The sequence below is a fragment of the Pelophylax lessonae genome, assembly GCF_965119305.1.
Source record: "Pelophylax lessonae genome assembly, chromosome: 12".
NCBI lineage: Eukaryota > Metazoa > Chordata > Amphibia > Anura > Ranidae > Pelophylax > Pelophylax lessonae.
The window spans coordinates 6,670,583-6,680,582 of record NC_138779.1 but is presented as its reverse complement, the minus strand read 5'-3'; the positions used below and the strand labels follow the sequence as shown (position 1 = coordinate 6,680,582).

At 43.6% G+C, this 10,000-nt stretch overlaps 1 protein-coding gene across 4 annotated transcripts in view; it reads left to right on the top strand.

Annotated features, from left to right (window-relative positions):
* The window catches only part of AJAP1 (adherens junctions associated protein 1), a 433,213-nt gene that overhangs the window by 150,858 nt on the left and 272,355 nt on the right, over positions 1-10,000 (top strand). The gene's annotated exons all lie outside the window — the stretch shown is intronic.

Below are 10,000 nucleotides of genomic sequence, written 5' to 3'. Positions count from 1 at the left end.
AATTTAAAAACATGACAGACAGAGGAAGAGGCAGACACTTACGCAGGGGTGGTAGGGGTGTGAAGTTTCAGAAGGTGTGTTCAATTACGTCAAAGGACGCACCAGACTTGGTTGAGTGGCTCACTCAGCCTTCCTCTTCTGCACCCTCCTCATCCTCTCTATCTGCACCCTCTTCATTCTCTGCTGTGTGCACCCCCAAAGACACCACCACCATCACCACCACCATATACCCTCTTCTTGAGTCACTGGAATTATTTTCCGATCCAGCACAAGACATTTGCGATGCGCAGCCATTCTTGGCATCGGATCAGGAAGAGGAGGTAGCAACAGCCACCACTCAGCAGTCTGACAACAGTACCCAGATCAGCCCAAGAAGGTTGGTCCCCGCTGTTGCTGCCTACTCCGAGATCTCGAATGTTAGTGGTGGGGAAGGTGACGTGGATGATGACGTGTCTATGGACGTCACGCAGGTGGCCACAAGAGAGGAAGAGGAGGGGAGGAGGGGAGTTCAGAGGGAGAGACGGACCAGCAGATAGGGAGGAGAGGCAGGCAGAACTTGCATTGCACAAGAGGTACAAAGCAGACTGCAAATGTATTAGGAGCGAGCCATCAACCATGTACAGTCACATCTGGTGCTCCCAGGACGCCGCCACATGGCTCCGCAGTGTGGACTTTTTTCAATGTGTCCGTTGCGGACAACAGTGTTGCCGTCTGCTGCCTTTGCAGTCAACGCATAAGTCGTGGTAAGCCCAAAACTCACCTAGGGACAACCACCTTAAGAAGGCACCTAAACTCCCATCACCGAGCCCAGTGGGAGCAACACCGTCAGAACCCACAAAGCAACACTCCAGGCTCTCACCTTTTCTCCTTCTCCTCTCTCCTCCCAATTGTCCTCCACTCCACCTTCCATGATGTCGTCGTCAGGTTGTTCTGGAAAAAGGCAGGCTTCTGTGTCCCAAATGTTGGAGTGGAAAAAAAATGATGACGCCAGATAACCCTCTTGCCCAACGTTTGACTGCTGGCTTGTCGGAACTGATAGCCCGCCAACTACTGCCATATCAACTGGTGGACTTGGAGGTCTTTCAGAAATTTGTGGCCATTGGAACACCACAATGGAAGGTCCCAGGCAGGAAATATTTCTTGCAGAAGGGCATTCCAGAGCTGTATGGCCATGTTCAGCGGCAAGTGAATATATCTCTGGCACACAGTGTTGATGCCAAGATATATCTGACCACAGACACATGGTCTAGCAAACACGGGCAGGGAAGGTATATCACTTTTACTGCCCACTGGGTGAACCTTCTGACGGCCGTCAAGCATGTAACCCGTGGCAGCCGTGTAGATTTGGTTGTACCGCCACGGATTGCATGCAGGCCTGCCTCTTCTTCTCCTCCTCCTCCTCCATCCTCCCTCTCCTCCTTGGTTGACTCCTACTTTTACGCTGCTACCGTCTCTTCCGCTGCGCCGCCCAAGATCCCCAGAACCTATTCCACATGCCAGGTGAGACGTTGCCATGTTGTGCTGCGTCTGTTGTGCCTGGAAGCCAAGAGCCACACTGGTCCTGCACTCCTTTCAGCTTTGCGTTCACAGGCAGATCAGTGGCTGACACCGCTCAATTTGACAGTTGGTAAAGTGGTGTGCGACAACGGTGCCAATCTGCTGAGTGCGCTGAAACAGGGCAAAATAACACACTTGCCATGCATGGCACAAGTCCTGAACTTGGTCGTGCAGCAATTCGTTGCCAAATACCCTGGGGTCCAGGACGTGTTGCGGCAGGCCAGGAAAATCTCGGGCAATTTCAGAAGATCTTACACAGCCATGGCTCGCCTTGCTGACATTCAGCGGCGACACAACCTGCCCTTCAGACATCTTATTTGTGACTGCCTGACGTGATGGAACTCAACGTTGCATATGTTTGATAGGCTGCTCCAGCAGAAACGTGCAGTTAATGACTACCTGTACGAACACTGCGATAGGACAGATTCTGGGGAGCTTGGGTTTTTTTCACCTCGCCAGTGGCTGCTCATGCGGGACAGGGAGCCATAAGTGACATCGTACCTTACGCCTTCTTTCTGGAGCGTGCATTGCGTCGTGTCATTGATCAAGCCATCGAGGAGCAGGAGCAGGAAGATCAGGAAGTCGCAATGTTGGATGAATTCCCAGTGGGTGCTACTCCATCTGAGACAAGTCAACAACAGGAGTCTGAAGAGGAGTCAGAGGAGAATGGTGCCGGGGGGGATGAGGAGGAGCAAGAAGAGCATGCTTTAAACCTTTCTGGGATCCCTGGTGTTATTCGTGGATGGGGGGAGGAGAATGAGGATGACATTATCCTGGATGATGAGCTGGAAGCAGGCCACTACACCGCTTCCAGTTTAGTGCAAATGGGGGCCTTCATGCTCCAGTGTTTTAAGGGGGACCCCTGTATAAAAAGCATAAAGGCCAAGGACCAGTACTGGGTGGCAACGTACTTAGACCCCCGGTACAGACAAAAAATAGCGGAAATTTTACCACAATCACAGAAGGCGGTCAGAATGCAGCAATTCCAGGCCTTGCTGCGGGAAATGCTGCATTCTGCTTTTGCGTGCGCTGGGAGAGGAATTTCCAGGCACAGAGAGACAGTTGCGAGTAGCAATCCAACAGCGCCTGCAAGAAGAGGGCGGTTGGAAGATGTCTTGGTCACTTCAGATATGAGATCCTTCTTTCAGCCGACCCATCAACAGCTGTACTCTGGATCCAGCTTCAGGGAACGCCTATACCGACAGGTGTCCGACTACATCGGGTTAACGGCACAAAAAAAACGCATATGGTTAGTAAATCAACTCCTACGTGTCTACACTCATTTCTCCACTCTATCTATGGAAGAAGCCAATGGATGGACTTCAAACATGCCTGACTCGTTTCATCTCCATTACATAATGGATTGATGGGAGCAGTAGTTTACAAAAGATAGATAAGGTTCTTCACACTATTTTTAAGCTCATGATAAGGGCACCGAATTTCTGGCAGGATCAACTGGTATTTTCTCTACTTTCCTGTATTTTCTGTACTGTTCTGTACTTGCTGAAAATGCTAAGAAAATGAATTCAGCTGCCACATTTAAGAACTGGAAAGCGGCAAAAGATGACATTTTGGTTTTAGGTTGGGATACAATGTAACCGGCCAAAAGGTGTCCAATCAGGGCAATCTGTTGTTGGGTTGACAATTGTAACAATAATGTAGCTGAGTGTGTGTTGTCTTATCAATAATTACTTTGAACATCGCTCCCGGTCACCGTGGCTGAATGGCGGCCATTGTCTGGACGCGGTGGCACGCTGGATGAAAAAGGAAATCCTTGACATTTAGTCGATTCTGAAGGATCCCGATCTTCGGAGGTTTTAACGGTTGTTTTATAGAACATGCTGTTAGCATGAAAGGGACTTTTTAAAGGTCAACTTCTCCAATGTCAGAAGACATTTCTCATGCTTTGCTTAGCTCAGTCAGCTTTTTTGGGGGCTGATATATAAAATCCTAAATCTCATCTCTATACCATCACTCCTCTATAATATTCTATAATCTCATCTCTATACCATCGCTCCTATTCTCTATAATACTCTATAATCTCATCTCTATACCATCACTCTATTCTCTATAGTACTCTATAATCTCATCTCTATACCATCACTCTATTCTGTATAATACTCTATAATCTCATCTCTATACCATCACTCCTATTCTCTATAATTCTCTATAATCTAATCTCTATACCATCACTCCTATTCTCTATAATACTCTATAATCTCATCTATATACCATCACTCCTATTCTCTATAATACTCTATAATCCCATCTCTATACCTTCACTCTTATTCACTATAATACTCTATAATCTCATCTCTATACTATCACTCATATTCTCTATAATACTCTATAATCTCATCTCTATACCATCACTCCTATTCTCTATAATTCTCTATAATCTAATCTCTATACCATCACTCCTATTCTCTATAATACTCTATAATCTCATATCTATACCATCACTCCTATTCTCTATAATACTCTATAATCTCATATCTATACCATCACTCCTATTCTCTATAATACTCTATAATCCCATCTCTATACCTTCACTCCTATTCTCTATAATACTCTATAATCTCATCTATATACCATCACTCTATTCTCTATAATACTCTATAATTCCATCTCTATACCATCATTTCTATTCTCAATAATACTCTATAATCTCATCTCTATACCATCGCTTTATTCTCTATAATACTCTATAATCCCATCTCTATACCATCGCTCCTATTCTCTATAATACTCCATAATCTCATCTCTATAACATCACTCCTATTCTCTATAATACTCCATAATCTCATCTCTATAACATCACTCCTATTCTCTATAATATTTTATAATCTCACCTACGTATATACCATCACTCCTATTCTCTATAGTACTCTATAATCTCATCTCTATACCATCACTCTGTTCTCTATAATACTCTATAATCTCATCTCTATACCATCACTCTGTTCTCTATAATACTCTATAATCTCATCTCTATACCATCAATCTATTCTCTATAATACTCTATAATCTCATCTCTGTACCTTCACTCTATTCTTTATAATACTCTATAATCCCATCTCTATACCTTCACTCCTATTCTCTATAATACTCTATAATCCCCTCTCTATACCATCACTCCTATTCTCTATAATATTCTATAATATCATCTCTATACCATCTCTCCATTTCTCTATAATACTCTATAATCTCATCTCTATACCATCACTCCTATTCTCTATATTACTCTATAATCTCATCTATATACCATCACTCCTATTCTCTATAATACTCTATAATCTCATCTCTATACCATCACTCCTTTTCTCTATAATACTCTATAATCTCATCTCTATACCATCACTCCTATTCTCTATAATACTCTATAATCTCATCTCTGTATTATCACTCCATTCCCTATAATACTCTATAATCCCCTCTCTATACCATCACTCCAATTCTAAAACTGTATACTAGAGCCTTTTGTTTTTTCCTGGTCAACCTGGTAAACCATGTCTTTATAGAGGTGGTCCAAACTGATCAAACCATGTCTTTATGGAGTTGGTCCAAACTGGTAAACCACATTTTTATGGAGGTGGTCCAAACTGGTATCCATGTCTTTATGGAAGTGGTCCAAACTAGTCAAACCATGTCTTTATAGAGGTGATCAAAACTGGTAAACCACATCTTTATGGAGGTGGTCCAAACTGGTAAACCATGTCTTTATGGTAGTGGTCCAAACTAGTCAAAATATGTCTTCATAAAGAGGTGGTTTACCAGTTTTTACCACCTCTATAAAGACATGATTTAAACCGGTTTGGACCACCTCCATTAAGGCATGGTTTGACCAGTTTGGATCACCTCCATAAAGTATGGTTTGACCAATTTGGACCTCCTCCATAAAGACATGCTTTGACCAGTTTGGACAGCCTCCATAAAGACACAGTTTGACCAGTTTGGACCACCTCCATAAAGATGTGGTTTACCAGTTTGGACCGCTTCCATAAAGACATGGATACCAGTTTGGACCACCTCCATAAAAATGTGGTTTACCAGTTTGGACCAACTCCATAAAGATGTGTGTAACGCTGAGCGCTCCGGTCCCTGCTTCTGGACCGGAGCGCTCGCAGCGTTCGTTCCAGATCCACTCACCTGTGCCCGCTCCGGCTCCCTCCTCCGCTCCCCGCTCACATGGTTCCCGGAGTGTGCGCCCTTGCACCATAGGGCGCGCGCGCGCAGGTCGTTTGAAATTTAAGGGGCCTGTGCACCAGTAATTGGTGCCTGGTCCAAACCTCCCTTCCTGTTTTCTGTGACCTGTTTCCTGTTTCCTGTGACCTGTGACCTGTGACCTGTTTCCTGTTTCCTGTGACCTGTTTCCTGTGACCTGTTTCCTGTTTCCTATATAAGTGACCTGCCCCTTCCAGCCATTGCCGGATCTTTGTTGCCTTGTTGCCTTAGTGAAAGCGTTATTTGTGTAATCCTTTGCCTGTTGCTGAACCCTTTGCTAACGACTATCGCCTCTGAACCTGTGCTGCCTGCCCTGACCTTTGCTACGTCTGACTACGCCTCTGCCTGTCCCTTTTGTACTACGCCTATATCAGCAGTCGGTGAGGTTGAGCCGCTACCAGAGGACACGACCTGGTAGCTACCGCCGCAGCAAGCCCATCCCGCCTTGCGGCGGGCTCTGGTGAAAACCAGTAACTACTTAGAACCGATCCTCCGGTACGGTCCACGCCAATCCCTCACTGACACAGCGGATCCACTCCCTGCACCGCTCCTGCTACCAGTCCGGACCCTGACAATGTGGTTTACCAGTTTGGACCACCTCCATAAAGACATGGTTTGACCAGTTTGGACCACTTCCATAAAGACGTGGTTTACCAGTTTGGACCACCTCCATAAAGATGTGGTTTACCAGTTTGGACAACCTCCATAAAGATGTGGTTTACCAGTTTGTACCACCTTCGTAAAGATATGGCTTGACCAGTTTGGACCACCTCCATAAAAGCCTTTATGTCTTTATGGAGGTGGCTTTGTACACAGGGCACCGTCATGCTGGAACAGAAAAGAGTCTTCACCAAACTGTTACCACAAGGTTGGAAGAGCACGATTGTCAAGATTCCTCCACATACGTGTGTGTGTGTGTTGGGGTATTCATGCATGTGGGGTATCCACATATTTCTGGCCATATAGTGTAGATTCAGGGTATATGTGAACAGCGTCGTATAGTAACTCAAGAATAATAACTACATAACACAACTGATCCATCTCAGATCCACCTTAAATGTTTTGAGATACATTCACATGACAGATTTGTAACAGGTAGGATGCATGGAAGGAAATTAAAAATTGCGATGTATCGGTATAAAATTTGAGCTTGAAACGTTTAATGATTACTGAAGCAAGATAATTGTTAGTAGAGAGTAAAAGACAGTGACTCAGAGAGGAAACAGAGCACAGATAATGGGAATCAGCAACCTTATTGAGTCTTAACAATCCAAAACTGCAGCTCTGTCTGCGACTTCAGTGAGTCACCAGCAGTACTGCATGAGCATGCTGTCAGTAACTATTACTCTGAACACTGATTCATGCTATCCAAGGAAGCCCGGCTCCAATATTTAGGGCAAAGTACTGTATTCTCCGCTTCATAGTAAAGTACATGTTCAGTTTCCGACACAACCTGGGCTCATGTGTTATTTGGAAAAGTAATTGAAGGTAGAATTTACCAGGGCTGGATTAACATAGGGGCTATTGGAGCTGCAGCTCCAGGCCCCCTCCTTCATATAGGCCCAGCAGGGGCTGACTGACCATTTGGGCAATGCCACTGTCCTTCTATCATCCACTGCCCTACTGAAAATTAAATTGTAAAAAATAATACAAAACTTTAATTGTAAAAAAAAAAAATAATAATAAAAATAATAATGATATCATCCACTGCCCTACTGACACCATTCACTGCCCTCCACTGCCCCGCAAAAGCATTGTGAAAAAAAAAAAAAAAAATGAAATTGTAAAAAGCGAATTGTAAAATAAATAAATAAAATAATAAAAATAAAAAACTACTGACCCTGTCCACTGCTCTACTGACACCATTCACTGCCCCGCAAAAGCATTGTGAAAAAAAAAAAAAAAAAATTAATTGTAAAAAACTAATTGTAAAATAAATAAATAAAATAATAAAAATAAAAAACTACTGACACTGTCCACTGCCCTACTGACACCATTCACTGCCCTCCACTGCCCCGCAAAAGCATTGTGAAAAAAAAATTAAAAAATTAAATTGTAAAAAACGAATTGTAAAATAAATAAATAAATAAAATAATAAAAAATAAAAAAACTACTGACCCTGTCCACTGCTCTACTGACACCATTCACTGCCCTCAACTGCCCCGCAAAAGCATTGTGAAAAAAAAAAAAAGCATTGTGAAATTGTAAAAAACTAATTGTAAAATAAATAAATAAGAATAAAAAAACTACTGACCCTGTCCACTGCTCTACTGACACCATCCATGCCCCCCCAAAAAAGCATTGTGGGAAAAGTAAAAAAGAAAAAAAAAAAAAAAAAGAAAGAAAATTATAAAAATGTAAATAATAAAAAAGTTAAATAAGTGTAAAAAAGAATTTGGGCTCATTCACACCGGTTCTCACATACAGCCTGAATAAGTGGTTTGTTTAAAGTAAGTAATTTGTTTTAATACATTGGTTTTTTTTTTTTTGCGTTTTTACTTTATTTCCAAAAAAAAAAAAATGATGACCCTCGAAAATCCTCAGCACCCATGATGCTCCTAATTCGGCCCTGGAATTCACCCAGATGAACTGCAGGACCAGGGGCGGGGCAAGGGGTGGGTGGGAGGGGCAGCTACCCTTGGGCACAGTGGAGAAAAGCAGCAGAGAATAGACTCGGCAGTAAACCCATTCTACGGCATGCATTAACAGTGGGAGAGGGTGCAGTTCCCCATCCTTATCCTAGGCACTACATGAACTTTTCCCAGTACTGTGCTGCACACATTATATGAAAGGAGGAGGGGGAGGAGTCTGTTGATGAGCAACTGACTACTGAGTCCAGAGAACAGCCAATAGCAGGAGAGAATAGAGGCAGAGGTTACTTCATAGGTTAGAAGTCAATTTCCTATTTGTTCTCTCTTTGGTCCTAACCAGTGGTTTCCAAACTGTGGCCCGAGGGCCAGATGCAGCCCTTTGCTTGCCCTTATCTGGCCCTTGGAGCACTAATCCCTCCGATGACACCAACAATGGGGCACTATTGCCCCAACTGACACCAATGATGGGACACTATTCCTCCCACTGACACCAATGATGGGGCACTATTCGCCCCACTGACACCAATGATGGGGCACTATTCCTCCCACTGACACCAATGATGGGACACTATTCCTCCCACTGACACCAATGATGGGGCACTATTCGCCCCACTGACACCAATGATGGGACACTATTCCTCCCACTGACACCAATGATGGGACACTATTGCCCCAACTGACACCAATGATGGGGCACTATTCCTCCCACTGACACCAATGATGGGGCACTATTCCTCCCACTGACACCAATGATGGAGCACTATTCCTCCCACTGACACCAACAGTGGTACTTCATCTCAGGTCTCCATCCTTTCCCTCATGCTTCCAGGCAGGGGCTGACTGGCAACTTGCGGCCCAGGGGGTAAGTACAAACCAGATGCCCAAGGTGCAGCGACTTGGCCCCCCCCCCTCCCACTCTCCCTCACCCCCATCCTACTCTCCCAATCCTCCATCTGACCCTCATTCTAAGCTGAAGCCCTGCTCCAGATACTCTCTACTTACCTGCTGAATCCGGGTTCCCAACCTGGCCAGCAGGGGGGGGTTGGGGGGAGCTGGGACAGCTAGGTTGGGGCTGGCTGGGGCAGAAGAGTCTCCAGTGGGGCATGGAACCGACCTCTGCTCAGACCAAGTTACACCATCCATAATATTTAAAACATTTTTGGGGGATTTTGGCTCACCCAAATCTTAAATTAAAGTAAACCTAGCACTAGATATTTGTTATGTCCATGCATGTTCTATCATGTGTCATTGTAACACTTCCAGGTAGCAGAGAGCAGAATACATTTTGGCATAAATTTATAAAGAAATTTTATTTTTTTATTGGATATGTTTTATAGCAAAATGTAAAAAAAAATATATATATTTTTTTTTTCAACATTTTCTGTCTATTTTTGTTTATATCACAAAAAAATAAAAAACCCAGTGGTTATCAATTACCACCTATGAGGGGATCACATACTTATTTCACTCATTAAAATGCAAATCAATTTATAACTTTTTTTTTATGTGTTTTTCTGGATATTTTTGTTGTTTTTCTGTCTCTCACAGCTTCCTCCGGCTGTGCTGAGATTCGCCACAGCACAAACCATATTATAAATAATAAATATAATAATATATATATTTTTTTT